Raw genomic sequence first — 16,973 nt, 5'->3', positions numbered from 1 at the left:
ATTTGGGGGAGCTCGGGGGATGCTGCTGGTGATTTGGTTGCTACTAGTAACTGGTACCTATAGCAACCTCTGTGCTGAGCATCTGCAGTTACTTTGTGAGAGGCAGTGAGTGGCGACTCCCACGCCTGCCCGGACCACCTATACTCCTGCTCGAGAGCTGTGATTGGCTGCTGCACTTACTGATGGGAGATGGAATAAGCCCCTCCACTGGTGGGAAAGCAGGGGGGACACGGAGGATATTAACCCTGTGTATGCCACAGCAGAGCACAAAGGAAAGCAACAGGTGGGAGAGACGAGAAGATACAGATCAGATAGTGGTGATCCTGACAGTGTGGGACTGGGGAGCCAAGGCCCCGCCAGGAACCAATTCCAGGGCCCCACTTTTCAGCTACATGCAAATAAGACATTATCCTCAATCACAGATGTATGTAACAATGCACTGGGTAGATTGTTACATGAAGAAGATGCTGCCTCTGTCTGTACATAGTGATTCTAGAATATTGTGCCAAGTACTGTTCAGATAAGAGGGTGGTGGCCCACTCCTACACAGGGGCCTACCGGAGGATTCTCCTGCTCTCCTCTTGGGCCAGTCCTAGTGTGTGACAGGGGAGTCAGGAAAGAGGGAATAGAGAATGACACTGGGGGTACAGGATAACGACACTGACTCGGGGTACAGGATAATGACACTGACACTCGGGGTACAGGATAATGACACTGACACTCGGGGTACAGGATACTGACGCTGACACTCGGGGTACAGGATAATGACACTGACACTCGGGGTACAGGATAATGACACTGACACTTGGGGTACAGGATAATGACGCTGACACTCGGGGTACAGGATAATGACGCTGACACTCGGGGTACAGGATAATGACGCTGACACTCGGGGTACAGGATAATGACACTGACACTCGGGGTACAGGATAATGACACTGACACTCGGGGTACAGGATAATGATAATGACACTGACACTCGGGGTACAGGATAACGACACTGACTCGGGGTACAGGATAATGACACTGACACTCGGGGTACAGGATAATGACGCTGACACTTGGGGTACAGGATAATGACACTGACACTTGGGGTACAGGATAATGACGCTGACACTTGGGGTACAGGATAATGACGCTGACACTTGGGGTACAGGATAATGACACTGACACTCGGGGTACAGGATAATGACACTGACACTCGGGGTACAGGATACTGACGCTGACACTCGGGGTACAGGATACTGACGCTGACACTCGGGGTACAGGATAATGACGCTGACACTCGGGGTACAGGATAATGACGCTGACACTCGGGGTACAGGATAATGACGCTGACACTCGGGGTACAGGATAATGACGCTGACACTCGGGGTACAGGATAATGACACTGACACTCGGGGTACAGGATAATGACACTGACACTCGGGGTACAGGATAATGACGCTGACACTCGGGGTACAGGATAATGACACTGACACTTGGGGTACAGGATAATGACGCTGACACTAGGGGTACAGGATAATGACACTGACACTCGGGGTACAGGATAATGACACTGACACTCGGGGTACATGATAATGACACTGACACTCGGGGTACAGGATAATGACGCTGACACTCGGGGTACAGGATAATGACGCTGACACTTGGGGTACAGGATAATGACACTGACACTTGGGGTACAGGATAATGATGCTGACACTCGGGGTACAGGATAACGACACTGACTCGGGGTACAGGATAATGACACTGACACTCGGGGTACAGGATAATGACGCTGACACTTGGGGTACAGGATAATGACACTGACACTTGGGGTACAGGATAATGACACTGACACTCGGGGTACAGGATAATGACGCTGACACTTGGGGTACAGGATAATGACACTGACACTTGGGGTACAGGATAATGACACTGATACTTGGGGTACAGACTGTATAGGTATAGGCATCTTTAGTAGTGATGAGCGAGTGTACTCGTTGCTCGGGTGACCTCTGAGTATTTGTTATTGCTCGGAGATATAGTTTGCATTGCCTCAGTTGCATGATTTATGGCTGCCAGATATGCTGAATACATGTGGGAATTCCCTAACAAACAGGCATTCCTCACATGTATTCAGCGTATCTGGAAGCCGTAAATCATGCAACTGAGGTGATGAAAACTATATCTCCGAGCAATAACAAATACTCGGAGATCACCCGAGCGTGCTCGGGAAAACCAGAGCAACGAGTCCTCTTCTAGGAATGCAAGGAAATCATCCTGTGTACATGTTTTCTTTCATGTCTTGCATTTCTGGTTATTCTTGTAGTGAACTGTGGATGTCACTGTGTACATGTACAGGACAGAGATGGGCGGGTATGAGTCGTGTACAGGACACAGACTTGTGAGTATAAGAGATGTGTGCAGGACGGAGACGTGTTGGTATAAGAGATGTGTACAGGACAGAGACGTGCGAGTATAAGAGACGTGTACAGGACGGAGAAATGCGACTATAAGAGACTTGTACAGGACGGAGACATACGAGTATAAGAGACGTGTACAGGCCGGAGACGAGTAAGTATAAGAGACGTGTACAGGACAGTGCCATGCGTGTATAAGAGACGTGTACAGGACGGAGACGTATGAGTATAAGAGACGTGTACAGGACAGAGACGTGCGAGTATAAGAGACGTGTACAGGATGGAGACGTGTAAGTATACGAGACGTGTACAGGACAGAGACGTGTGAGTATAAGAGACGTGTACAGGATGGAGACGTGAGAGTATAAGAGACTTGTACAGGACGGAGACGTGTAAGTATAAGAGACGTGTGCAGGACAGAGACGTGTGAGTATAAGAGACGTGTACAGGATGGAGACGTGCAAGTATAAGAGACGTTTACGGGACAGAGACGTGCGAGTATAAGAGACGTGTACAGGACGAAGACGTGTGAGTATAAGAGACGTGTACAGGATGGAGACGTGAGTATAAGAGACTTGTACAGGACGGAGACGTGTGCGTATAAGAGACGTGTACAGGAAGGAGACGTGTTGGTATAAGAGACATGTACAAGACAAAGACGTGCGAGTATAAGAGATGTGTACAGGACAGAGACATGCGAGTATAAGAGACGTGTACAGGACGGAGATGTGTGAGGATAAGAGACGTGTACAGGACGGAGACGTGCGAGTATAAGAGATGTGTACAGGACAGAGACATGCGAGTATAAGAGACGTGTACAGGACAGAGACGTGTGAGTATAAGAGACGTGTACAGGATAGAAATGTGTGAGTATAAGAGACGTGTACAGGACGGAGACGTGCGAGTATAAGAGACGTGTACAGGACGGAGACGTGCGAGTATAAGAGACGTGTACAGGACGGAGACTTGTATAAAGGACACAGTGTGCAAGGTTTTATTTGTCAGATGTTTGGTCGCTATTGTCATCTGAAACAGTATGGATTACTTCTAAATAATTAACTCTTGGCCGGTTGAGTCTTCTTGCTGCTTGAAAGATGTTACACATGCTCATTTGTCAGTTATGTAGACTATGTGAGCTGAGGCGATACAACATGGTGTTCCTGCCTGTAGCGGCTGGGTCTCATGAATTCATGTGCATGACAATATGTAGTTTAGGGCAAGTTGTATAGAGCAAAGAGAATCCAGGATGTCTCAACCTACACTCACCGGCCACTTTATTAGGTACACCATGCTAGTAACGGGTTGGACCCCTTTTGCCTTCAGAACTGCCTCAATTCTTCGTGGCATAGATTCAACAAGGTGCTGGAAGCATTCCTCAGAGATTTTGGTCCATATTGACATGATGGCATCACACAGTTGCCGCAGATTTGTCGGCTGTTCATCCCAAAGATGCTCCATACAAGGCAGGATGGATCCATGCTTTCATGTTGTTTACGCCAAATTCTGACCCTACCATCCGAATGTCGCAGCAGAAATCGAGACTCATCAGACCAAGCAACGTTTTTCCAATCTTCTACTGTCCAATTTCGATGAGCTTGTACAAATTGTAGCCTCAGTTTCCTGTTCTTAGCTGAAAGGAGTGGTACCCGGTGTGGTCTTCTGCTGCTGTAGCCCATCTGCCTCAAAGTTCGATGCACTGTGCGTTCAGAGATGCTCTTAGGCCTACCTTGGTTGTAACGGGTGGCGATTTGAGTCACTGTTGCCTTTCTATCAGCTCGAACCAGTCTGCCCATTCTCCTCTGACCTCTGGCATCAACAAGGCATTTCCGCCCACAGAACTGCCGCTCACTGGATTTTTTTTCTTTTTCGGACCATTCTCTGTAAACCCTAGAGATGGTTGTGCGTGAAAATCCCAGTAGATCAGCAGTTTCTGAAATACTCAGACCAGCCCTTCTGGCACCAACAACCATGCCACGTTCAAAGGCACTCAAATCACCTTTCTTCCCCATACTGATGCTCGGTTTGAACTGCAGGAGATTGTCTTGACCATGTCTAGTTGCCGCCATGTGATTGGCTGATTAGAAATTAAGTGTTAACAAGAAGTTGGACAGGTGTACCTAATAAAGTGGCCAGTGAGTGTATGGTGTAATGTTATCATATTTGACTCCAGATCAGAAGATAGTGTTTGAGGGTGAGGATTAGTCCCTTTCCTGCATCCATGGATCCACATGGTTGGCAGTTTTCACAGCCATGCCTATTCCCATCCACTTACCAGTTAAACTCAGAGGCTGATGAATCCCTGTTATAGCATCAAAAAAAAACCCTGGTGTGTGTCACTAGCTATCTGTTTAAATGCTGCTGTCGAAAACCACTGAGCCACCGTGCTGCCCTAAAATGTGCTTGGTAAGTCTGCTGCTCAGGTTCTCAAATACACAAAATCTATCATAATTGCCAAGTAAACTGTAATAAAGTAAAACAAATTTTAAAAGATTACTTACAAAGGTGTCACCTTGTCGCGTTTGATGGGCTCACATGAATTGGCCAATTTATGTGCTAAGAACCTATACAGAGGCCACTCAATTCCTAAGAAAGGAAGAGAGCCCAACCTGGCTATAAAGGGTTACCAAATGAATGATAGGTGTATTACTGTAAAAACGTAGCCTGTTTCACCTTAAGGCCGGTGTCACACTAGCGAGTTTTACGGACGTATGAGCGCAGAAAATACGTACAGAAAATACGCATTGCACACGGCCCAATGATTCTCTATGGCCCTGCTCCTATCTGCCGTATATTACGTATCCGTATTATACGGTCTTGTACGGCTGTAGAAAATCACAGCATGCTGCGTTTGTCACCGTATTGCGCAAAAAATCCACCAATGAAAGTCTATGGGGGCGAGAAAATTACGGATTACACACGGACCATTCGTGTGACTTGCGAGAAATATGCAGCGGTGTTCTATAGAAAAGCCGGCAATTCAGTGCGGTGTACAGTAAAATCACACTGACCGAATAGAATAGGTAGAATAAATGTGTACACATCGAATAGGTGTATGTATGTGTATATATATATATATATATATATATATATATATATATATATATATACACATACATACACCTATATATATATATATATATATATATATATACACATACATACACCTATATATATATATATATATATATATATATATAGATATGTCAGTGAGACACATATATATATATATTTATATTTAATTCAGCGCTAGATAGCATAAAAGTCGGTAATTCAATAGCCGGCTTTACCTATCTCCTTCACAAACCCGACAGGATATGAGACATGGTTTACATACAGTAAACCAGCTCATATCCCTTCTTTTATTACATATTCCTCTTTACTAATGTAAGAAGTGTCTCTGTGTAAAATTTGGGGGCTCTAGCTATTAAATTAAAGGGTTAAATCCTGGAAAAAATTGGCGTGGGCTCCCACGCAATTTTCTCCGCCAGAGTGGGAAAGCCAGTGACTAAGGGCAGATATTAATAGCCTAGAGAGGGACCATGGTTATTGGCCCCCCTCCTGGCTAAAAACATCTGCCCCCAGCCACCCCAGAAAAGGCACATCTGTAAGATGCGCCTATTCTGGCACTTAGCCTCTCTCTTCCCACTCTCGTGTAGCGGTGGGATATGGGGTAATGAAGGGTTAATGTCACCTTGCTATTGTAATGTGACATTAAGCCATGTTAATAACCCCTTCATGACCTTGGGATTTTTCGTTTTTCCGTGTTCGTTTTTCACTCCCCTCCTTCCCAGAGCCATAACTTTTTTATTTTTCCATCAATTTGGCCATGTGAGGGCTTATTTTTTGCGGGACGAGTTGTACTTTTGAACAACATCATTGGTTTTACCATGTCGTGTACTAGAAAACGGGAAAAAAATTCCAAGTGCAGTGAAATTGCAAAAAAAGTGCAGTCCCACACTGGTTTTTTGTTTGGCTTTTTTGCTAGGTTCACTAAATGCTAAAACTGACCTGCCATTATGATTCTCCCAGGTCACTACGAGTTCATAGACACCTAACATGACTAGGTTATTTTTTACCTAAGTGGTGAAAAAAAATTCCAAACTTTGCTAAAAAAAAAAAAAAAAAAAAATGGTGCCATTTTCCGATACTTGTAGCGTCTCCATTTTTCATGATCTGGGGTCGGGTGAGGGCTTATTTTTTGTGTGCCGAGCTGGCGTTTTTAATGATAGCATTTTGGTGCAGATACGTTCTTTTGATCGCCCGTTATTGCATTTTAATGCAATGTCGCGGCGACCAAAAAATGTAATTCTGGCGTTTTGAATTTTTTTCTCGCTACGCTGTTTAGCGATCAGGTTAATGCTTTTTTTATTGATAGATCGGGCGATTCTAAACGCGGCGATACCAAATATGTGTAGGTTTGATATTTTTTTATTGATTTATTTTGATTGGGGCGAAAGGGGGGTGATTTAAACTTATATTTTTTTCATATTTTTTTTTTACTTTTTTTTTTAACTTTTGCCATGCTTCAATAGCCTCCATGGGAGGCTAGAAGCAGGCACAGCACGATCGCCTCTGCTACATAGCAGCGATATGCTGTTCGCTGCTATGCAGAAGAAAATCAGGTGTGCTGTGAGCGCCGACCACAGGGTGGTGCTCATAGCTGCTGGGGATCTGTAACCATAGAGGTCTCAAGGACCTCTATGGTTACAATACTGAAGCATCACCGACCTCCGATCATGTGACGGGGTCGGCGATGCCGTCATTTCCGGCCGCCCGGCCGGATGCGGTAGTTAAATGCCGCTGTCTGCGTTTGACAGCGACATTTAACTAGTTAATAGGCATGGGCAGATCGCGATTCTATTGCCTATTGCGATCAAAACAGCTGACATGTCCCGGCTTTGATGCGGGCTCACCGCCGGAGCCCGCATCAAAGAGGGGCTTCTGACCTCGGACGTACTATCCCGTCCGAGGTCAGAAAGGGGTTAATAATGGAGGGGCGTCAATTATGACACCTATCCATTATTAATCCAATAGTACGAAATGGTTAATAAAACACACACACATTATTAAAAAGTATTTTAATTTAATAAAGACACATGGTGTTTTAATATTTTATTATACTCTTAATCCACCTGAAGACCCTTGTCACCTGAAACAAAGTTAAAAAAACAAACAACAATATTCCATACCTTCCATCGTTCAGTCTTGTCCCATGCTGTAAATCCATCTGAAGGGGTTCAATCATTTTACACCCAGGAGCTCTGCTAATGCAGTTGTGCTCCTGTCTGTAAAACTTGGTGAATGAATGGAATGCAGGGGGAATGTACTGTAGTTACCTCGAGTCGCGGTGATGCGCCCTCTGCTGGATGAACTCATATGAACTCGAGCGTGAGAAAATATTCTGAAAAGTAACCATTTCGTACTATTGGATTAATAATGGATAGGTGTCATAATTGACGCCTCTCCATTATTAACCTGGCTTAATGTCACCTTACAATAGCAAGGTGACATTAACCCTTCATTACCCCATATCCCACCGCTACACGGGAGTGGGAAGAGAGAGGCTAAGTGCCAGAATAGGCGCATACAGATGTGCCTTTTCTGGGGTGGCTGGGGGCAGATGTTATTAGCCAGCGGGGGTCCTATAACCATGGTCCCTCTCTAGGCTATTAATATCTGCCCTCAGTCACTGGCTTTCCCACTCTGGCGGAGAAAATTGCATGGGAGCCCACGCCAATTTTTTCCAGGATTTAACACTTTAATTTAATAGCTAGAGCCCCCAAATTTTACACAGAGACACTTCTTACATTAGTAAAGAGGAATATGTAATAAAAGAAGGGATATGAGATGGTTTACTGTATGTAAACCATGTCTCATATCCTGTCGGGTTTGTGAAGGAGATAGGAAAAGCCGGCAATTGAATTACCGGCTTTTCTGCTATCTAGCGCTGAATTAAATAAAAATAAAAAAAAAAAAAAAATATATATATATATATATATATATATATATATATATATATATATATGTGTGTGTATATGTGTCTCACTGACATATATATATATATATATATATATATATATATATGTCAGTGAGACACACATATATATATATATTTATATATGTTTTTAAGAATATTTGAGCCGATGGATTCATGATATGTCCATTTTGCAAGCCTGCGAGAAAAAAACGCCGCACGGAAGCCATACGGATGACACACGGATAAATTTGTGAGTAAAAATCGCATCCTCTCATTGAATACAGAACAGTGTTTTGGGACAATTACTGCGTATTACGCCCATAAAAAACGGACCGTATTTCCATACGCTGAGTGTGACGCCGGCCTATCACTTTAGTTCCTAATGGTCTAAACCATGATATTGAAAGTCTTGCTTTTCAATGATATCTTTCATTAATATTTAATATATTTGTAGCACTATATACCTTTTGTGTTTTTAAATTTATTAAAGAAAGCATGTAATTTTAATTACCAGAATATGCACTTTTTAGTCAGTCTGCGGACTTTAATTTGGGACTCAGTTGCAACTTTAATCCCATGCAGGTTGCTTTGGGATGTACTTATTCCATTTAACACGTGTGTTTACCCAAATACGGCAACTACAATACTATTTATGTACACCAAGCAGGCTACATTTTTACAGTAATACACCTATCATTCGGTCTTTCTTCCTTTCTTAGGAATTGAATGGCTTCTACATAGACTCTAACATGTATGATATGAATGGAAAATATGGAGTTGTTGCTATCTGTCGTCAATCAAGTGAACGATCACAACTATACTTATTACAGCCACTTTTTACACCTCTTTGTTATACTGGTTGCTAACTCACACAAGTGTCTCCTTGAGCTGTAAGTTGGTCCTGCTGGGCCATCTTCCTAGAGCAGTGGGTTTATATTATTTATTAGTGGTTCTTCTATACTTACTGTCATGTGTCTGGGTTTGAAGCCTTGAGAATGTGCTTTGTGGCTGGTTTCTCTGTTCTCTGAGGCACAGTATGGGTTTATGTTCTTCTGTTTCTTTTTTGGAAACAGGCAACAAATTGTCTTAACAGTACGATTAGCCTTCTATATTATTTCAAACATTCTTTTTCGGTGATTCCTTTGTATCTCCGTTCATACTGCACCCACACACAAATGATACACCATTTGAAATCTAAACTTGTCTCCTTCAGCAAGAAAATAGCCAAACAAACCACACATCCACGATGTGATCACAAAATACACTTTAAACATTAACTTTCATAAAACTGCAGTAAGGAAAAATGACCTGCAGGTGGCACCACACTACCCCAAAGCATACTAATACAAAGCTGACACAAATCGTAACATTTGCCTTGGGGGCTTTCCAGCTTGCCGAACTCCTTGCCCAGCTGATCTCAGGCAGGTACATATAAAATATTTGCTACATATGTGGAAGTAGAAGAAAAGTAAAACTTTACCTGTTTAAGACTTCAGCTTTAAAACTGAAGATATAAATGAATGCAGCCTAAAAGGGACCGGACAGGTTCTGAACCATTAGATTTTCCGTATTATTGGACAGTCAATGAAAAGTCTATCTTCCTTCTAAGGTTGCAGCTTATTGGTGATCTGGAGTCACCTCTGGTTCCAAGAAAAAAACTGCAACGTTGACATAACTCAGACTGCACATTGTTTCCCGATGGGAGAGATTGGTGGAAAAACCTTGCAAACATTGAAAAAAAAAAAAATCCAACCGTAGGGAAAAAAAAGGTAAAATAATCTGCTGATATTACTTTTTTTTTTTAAAGGGATATTCCCAATTATTATACAATGGTGTAAATACGCTCAGTTATGGGGTCAATTCTCCATCATTTTTACTGTCAAAGTGGCACTGCTGTACAGGGAGCTGCTCCGTTCACATACATAGGGCTGTACTTCCCTACACTGCAGATAGATGGCAGTGATGCTGTGGAGGGGAAAAAAATGCTGCTGCCCCTGTTCTTTTGCAAAGTCCTGACAATCAGACCCCTTCTGATCAGTAAGTAAAATACCATTATGCTTAATGTTGGGGGATCTCCTTTAGGCTGGAGTCACACACAAGGTATAAGAAAATCGGTCCGTTTTACATGGATGACAATCGCAGACATGTTCCCTGAGCAGTGATCCGTATGTCATCCGTGTGCAGTGCGAGGATGCGATTTTCTCGCATATAAGCACCCGTGTGACATCTGTATGGTGAGATTTTCTCGCTGGCTTGCAAAATGGACATACAGTTAGGTCCATATATATTTGGACAGAGACAACATTTTTCTAATTTTGGTTATAGACATTACCACAATGAATTTTAAACAAAACAATTCAGATGCAGTTGAAGTTCAGACTTTCAGCTTTCATTTGAGGGTATCCACAATAAAATTGGATGAAGGGTTTAGGAGTTTCAGCTCCTTAACATGTGCGACCCTGTTTTTAAAGGGACCAAAAGTAATTGGACAATTCACTCCAAGGCTATTTCATGAACAGGTGTGGGCAATCCCTTCGTTATGTCATTCTCAATTAAGCAGATAAAAGGCCTGGAGTTGATTTGAGGTGTTGATACTTGCATTTGGAAGGTTTGGCTGTGAAGTAAACATGCGGTCAAAGGAGCTCTCCATGCAAGTGAAACAAGCCATCCTTAAGCTGCGAAAACAGAAAAAAACAAGCCGAGAAATTGCTGCAATATTAGGAGTGGCAAAATCTACAGTTTGGTACATCCTGAGAAAGAAAGAAAGCACTGGTGAACTCATCAATGCAAAAAGACCTGGGCGCCCACGGAAGACAACAGTGGTGGAGGATAGAAGAATAATCTCCATGGTGAAGAGAAACCCCTTCACAACAGCCAACCAAGTGAACAACACCCTCCAGGAGGTCGGCGTATCAATATCCAAATCTACCATAAAGAGAAGACTGCATGAAAGTAAATACAGAGGGTTCACTGCACGGTGCAAGCCACTCATAAGAATCAAGAATAAAAAGGCTAGACTGGACTTTGCTATAAAACATCTAAAAAAGCCAGAACAGTTCTGGAAGAACATTCTTTGGACAGATGAAACCATGATCAACCTCTACTAGAATGATGGAAAGAGAAATGTATGGCGAAGGCGTGGTACAGCTCATGATCCAAAGCATACCACATCATCTGTAAAACACGGCGGAGGCAGTGTGATGGCTTGGGCATGCATGGCTGCCAGTGGCACTGGGTCACTAGTGTTTATTGATGATGTGACACAGGACAGAAGCAGCCGAATGAATTCTGAGGTATTCAGAGCCACACTGTGTGCTCAGATCCAGCCAAATGCAGCCAAACTGATTGGTCGTCGTTTCATCCTACAGATAGACAATGACCCAAAACATGAAGCCAAAGCAACCCAGGAGTTAATTAAATCAAAGAAGTGGAATATTCTTGAATGGCCAAGTCAGTCACCTGATCTGAACCCAATTGAGCAGCATTTCACTTGTTAAAGACTAAACTTCAGACAGAAAGGCCCACAAACAAACAGCAACTGAAAACCACCGCAGTGAAGGCCTGACAGAGCATCAAAAAGGAGGAAACACAGCGTCTGGTGATGTCCATGAGTTCAAGACTTCAGGCAGTCATTGCCAGCCAAGGGTTTTCAACCAAGTACTAAAAATGAACATTTTATTTAAAATTATTGAATCTGTCCAATTACTTTTGGTCCTTTTAAAAACAGGGTGGCACATGTTAAGGAGCTGAAACTCTTAAACCCTTCATCCAATTTTAATGTGGATACCCTCAAATGAAAGCTGAAAGTCTGAACTTCAACTGCATCTGAATTGTTTTGTTTAAAATTCATTGTGGTATTGTCTATAACCAAAACTAGAAAAATGTTGTCTCTGTCCAAATATATATGGACCTAACTGTATAATGGATCCATGGGCTCATATACAGTATATCAATGAAACACATACCTCTCTGTGTTCATCTCATTAAATACATTTACATTTGACCAGCTTGATTTTCCTGAAATTGCCTGCGCCCCCACAACCAATGTGCGAAAATTTTGCACAGGCCAACTAGTTAATCCTTTATTTTGTATTTCGTGGTTTGTTTTACTCACTTTGGGATCTCTTTCCATTTCAGCACACTTTCCCTTTTGTAAGTAATTTACCTAATTGATGCAGAAATACTGTAGAAAGCGGCAACATCAAAAGTCACCAAATCCTCATGTGAACTTGGCCTAAGGGTATGTGCACATGGTGTCTTTTTCAGACGCTTAAGGGCCCAAATCAGCAACCAGCTTATACTCATTAAGGTATGTGCACACGTTGCGGATTCCATTGCAGATTTTTCTGCGCGGATTCAGTAGAATCCGCAGGTAAAACGCCTGCGTTTTACCTGCGGATTTTGTGCAGATGTTTGTGGGGATTTCACCTGCGGTTTTACACCTGCTGATTCCTATAAAGGAATATGTGTAAAACGCTGCGGAATCTGCACAAAGAATTGACATGTTGTGGAAAATAAACTGCAGCGTTTCTGCGCGGAATTTTCCGCAGCATATGCACTGCGGATTTGGTTTTCCATAGGTTTACATGGTACTGTACAACGCATGGAAAACTGCTGCAAATCCGCAGCCAAATCCGCAACGTGTGCACATAGCCTAAGGCTACTTTCACACTAGCGTCGGGCCCGGCCCGTCGCAGTGCGTCGGGCCGAGGTTACCGACGCTAGTGTTCTCTGCGCCGCACAATGGGGGCAGCGGATGCATTTTTCCAGCGCATCCGCTGCCCCATTGTGAGGTGCGGGGAGGTGGGGGCGGAGTTCCGGCCGCGCATGCGCGGTCGGAAAAAGCGGACCGTCGGCAGCAAAAAACGTTACATGTAACGTTTTTTGCTCCCGACGGTCCGCTACAACATGGCGCAACCGTCGCACGACGGTTGCGACGTGTGTCAATGCGTCGCAAATGTGTCGCTAATGTTAGTCAATGGGAAAAAAACGCATCCTGCAAGCACTTTTGCAGGATGCGTTTTTTTGCCAAAACGACGCATTGCGACGTATTGAAAAAAAACGCTAGTGTGAAAGTAGCCTAAGTCCCCCATGGTCTTCATATTTGACCTAGCTGAATTTGGATGCCCATTTTAGGCTGGAGCACTGCATAGTCTGCACGTGGAGTAAAGTGGTTACCTTGATGTGGTGGGATGGCTTTTATGCTATTTTTGATCAAAAACAGTATTACTAAAAACTCTGTGTAATTTAGATGCACTATTTGCTTTTTACTTATTTACAGCAGGGTTTTTGCTCATTTTTTTCTCTTGTAGGTTTTATATGTTTGATGGCCAATGTGAACATGCGCTTATGTGCTGCATGTGTACCAAATTAAGTCAAGCTCAATTTTTGTGTTTTTTTTCTTTTTCTTTGTATTATTGCATTCTGTGCAAGCCGGGGTGTGGCCACCCTTTTCTGAGCTGGAAAGTGTATATAAAGCTCCCCCAGGCTGGTGTTCTACTGGTTGGGCCCAGTCCTGTTGTCTGCCCTTATTCACACTGAGGTCAACATTGACACATGGTAAGGTTTTTAATATTAGACAGTGTAGGACTGTCCCGGTCAGAGTTACCTTGACGCGGTGGGATGGCTTTTATGCTATTTTTGATCAAAACCAGTATTACTAGAAACTCTTATTTAGATGCACTTTTTGCTTTTTACTTATTTACAGCAGGGTTTTTGCTCATTTTTTCTCTTGTAGGTTTTACATAGTTGCACTAGAAGAGGACGCCAAGTTCTCTGTGAAGGAGAAGCCAATGTAGGAGGAAGCAATGGTAGCCCTGAAGAGCCCCTGCGTAAGGAAACACTGCCATCTGCTGACTGGATAAAACCATACAGAACCAATCAGCACTAGAAGAGTTGCAGGGGAAACAAGTTCATATGTGGAACCCGTTCAGGTACCTTGGATTAATGAGTTTGCAGATATAAAAGTCCTTGGAGCCAAGGAGAGGAGCGGTGTGCACACGGGTGAGACGATGAAAATTAAACCAGTGTGACATGCCTCAGCGGAGTGCGCGCACCAAAGGGTGCTGGCCACCATCAGACAAAAGGCCAAGACTACGCCAGTTGAAATCTGCAGACCTGAACTACGCTCAAGACCCAGAGCCCAAATTGCGCGGGTCAAGATCAGAACCTTCGCCCTACGCCGGTCAAGAGCCAGAGCTCAGATGATGCCTGTTGCGAGCTGGGACCCAGCCCTCTCTTCCCCAGGCCTAGAAGACACCCGACCTTGGTCAATCACTGAAGATCCGCGAGGAGACGAGGACGCCTGCAGTTAAAGGATGACGACATAAAGTACAAGGGTTGGCCTGGGTTAGGACAACGGGTGGGGTGGAGGACCGTCGGTAGACAGAAAGAAACTCAACTTTCCTTGATAGACTTTGTTAGAAGGAAAACCCAGTGATCCCCACTACGGCCATTGTTGCAGAAAGAGCTAACATAGTAGCTTTCAGGAACGGGTATACCATCCTTGTAGAAAGGACGCAAGTATAATCACTGAGAGACTTTTCCATTATTCTAATTGTATGTTTATTGTGGTATTGTTTCCTGCTGTTTATACCTTCATATTATTAGCTGTGAACTCCCGCTATATTGGAAATAAATAAATCGTTTCTTGACTGTTCCCGCCTCGTACCTCCTGTGCGTTACATTCAGTCTCTTGCTTTACACCAACACAACAATTTTCAGCACAATTTCATAAAACCTACACGTAAACTTCTGTCCTAATTCTCATTTTACCTGCAAAAAAAAGGAAACCATTTTATAATAAAATATGCAAATAAGGAACAAAATTAGTTTGGTCATAATAAATTATTAATATTAATTGCCCCTTCACCAAAGGTATAAATACAATAGCGGTGTCCAAGCTCCGCTGGGAGCTCCATCCAAATACTAGAATGTTGTGAAATTGGATTTTGGGCTCCCCCGGTGGCCACTGGTGGAATTGAACTTGTGTGCATCATCCCCTCTGTTCACCTGTTCCCATCAGGATGTGGGAGTCGCTATTTAACCTTGCTCCTCTGTCACTTCCATGCCGGTCAACATTGTAATCAGAAGCCTTTCTGTGCATGTTCCTGCTACCAGACTACTTCCAGCTAAGTCGGACTTTTGTCCTTGTTTGTTTTTTGCATTTTGTTCCAGTTCACAGCTGCAGTTTCGTTTCTGTGTCTGGAAAGCTCTTGTGATCTGAAATTGCCACTCTGATGTTATGAGTTAATACTAGAGTCTTAAAGTAATTTCAGGATGGTGTATTGATAGGGTTTTCAGCTGACCATGAAAGTACCCTTTCTGTCTTCCTGCTATCTAGTAAGCGGACCTCGATTTTGCTAAACCTATTTTCATACTACGTTTGTCATTTTCATCTTTAATCACCGCCAATATATGTGGGGGCCTCTGTCTGCCTTTCGGGGAAATTTCTCTAGAGGTGAGCCAGGACTATATTTTCCTCTGCCAGGATTAGTTAGTCCTCCGGCCGGCGCTGGGCGTCTAGGGATAAAACGCAGGCTACGCTACCCGGCTACTGTTAGTTGTGCGGCAGGTTTAGTTCATGGTCAGTTTAAGTTTCCATCCTTCCAAGAGCTAGTTCCTATGTATGCTGGGCTATGTTCTCTTGCCATTGAGAACCATAACAGTTTGACCGGCCCACAAAGGGTTAAATTAATTGGCAGAGAAAGGAGAGAAAAAAGAAGTCTGCTGAAAATTTTTTTTTTTTTTTTTCCCTTCAGTTCTGAGTGTGCTTTCAATTGAATCACTTGCAAGTCTGCCTATATTGCAGCCTTCCTCTCTCTCTCTCCTTCTAATCCTGGAATGGCTCTGTGTTCACCTGTTTAAAATGGATATTCAGAGTTTAGCTGCAGGTTTGAATAATCTCACCACGAAAGTTCAAAATTTACAAGATTTTGTTGTTCATGTTCCTATATCTGAACCTAGAATTCCTTTGCCTGAATTTTTCTCGGGGAATAGATCTTGCTTTCAAAATTTCAAAAATAATTGCAAGTTGTTTTTGTCCCTGAAATCTCGCTCTGCTGGAGATCCTGCTCAGCAGGTCAGGATTGTGATTTCCTTGCTCCGGGGCGACCCTCAAGATTGGGCTTTTGCATTGGCTCCAGGGGATCCTGCGTTGCTCAATGTGGATGCGTTTTTTCTGGCCTTGGGGTTGCTTTATGAGGAACCTCATTTAGAGCTTCAGGCGGAAAAAGCCTTGATGTCCCTATCTCAGGGGCAAGATGAAGTTTAAATATACTGCCAAAAATTCCGTAAATGGTCTGTGCTTACTCAGTGGAATGAGTGCGCCCTGGCGGCGAATTTCAGAGAGGGTCTCTCTGATGCCGTTAAGGATGTTATGGTGGGGTTCCCTGTGCCTGCGGGTCTGAATGAGTCCATGACAATGGCTATCCAGATCGATAGACGTCTGCGGGAGCGCAAACCTGTGCACCATTTGGCGGTGTCTACTGAGAAGACGCCAGAGAATATGCAATGTGATAGAATTCTGTCCAGAAGCGAACGGCAGAATTTTAGACGAAAAAATGGGTTGTGCTTTTATTGTGGTGATTCAA

At 43.5% G+C, this 16,973-nt stretch overlaps 1 long non-coding RNA gene across 1 annotated transcript; it reads left to right on the top strand.

Moving 5' to 3' along the window:
• Positions 1–184: 184 nt before the first annotated feature.
• LOC143770158 (uncharacterized) lies at positions 185–15,038 on the top strand. Its single transcript, XR_013214561.1, has 2 exons — positions 185–283; positions 14,120–15,038. It is a non-coding gene; the product is annotated as an uncharacterized LOC143770158 (long non-coding RNA).
• Positions 15,039–16,973: the final 1,935 nt, after the last annotated feature.

This window comes from Ranitomeya variabilis, chromosome 1, assembly GCF_051348905.1.
Source record: "Ranitomeya variabilis isolate aRanVar5 chromosome 1, aRanVar5.hap1, whole genome shotgun sequence".
Taxonomy (NCBI): domain Eukaryota; kingdom Metazoa; phylum Chordata; class Amphibia; order Anura; family Dendrobatidae; genus Ranitomeya; species Ranitomeya variabilis.
The sequence above is the reverse complement of the archived record's forward strand: the minus strand, read 5'-3'. Positions and strand labels throughout refer to the sequence as shown.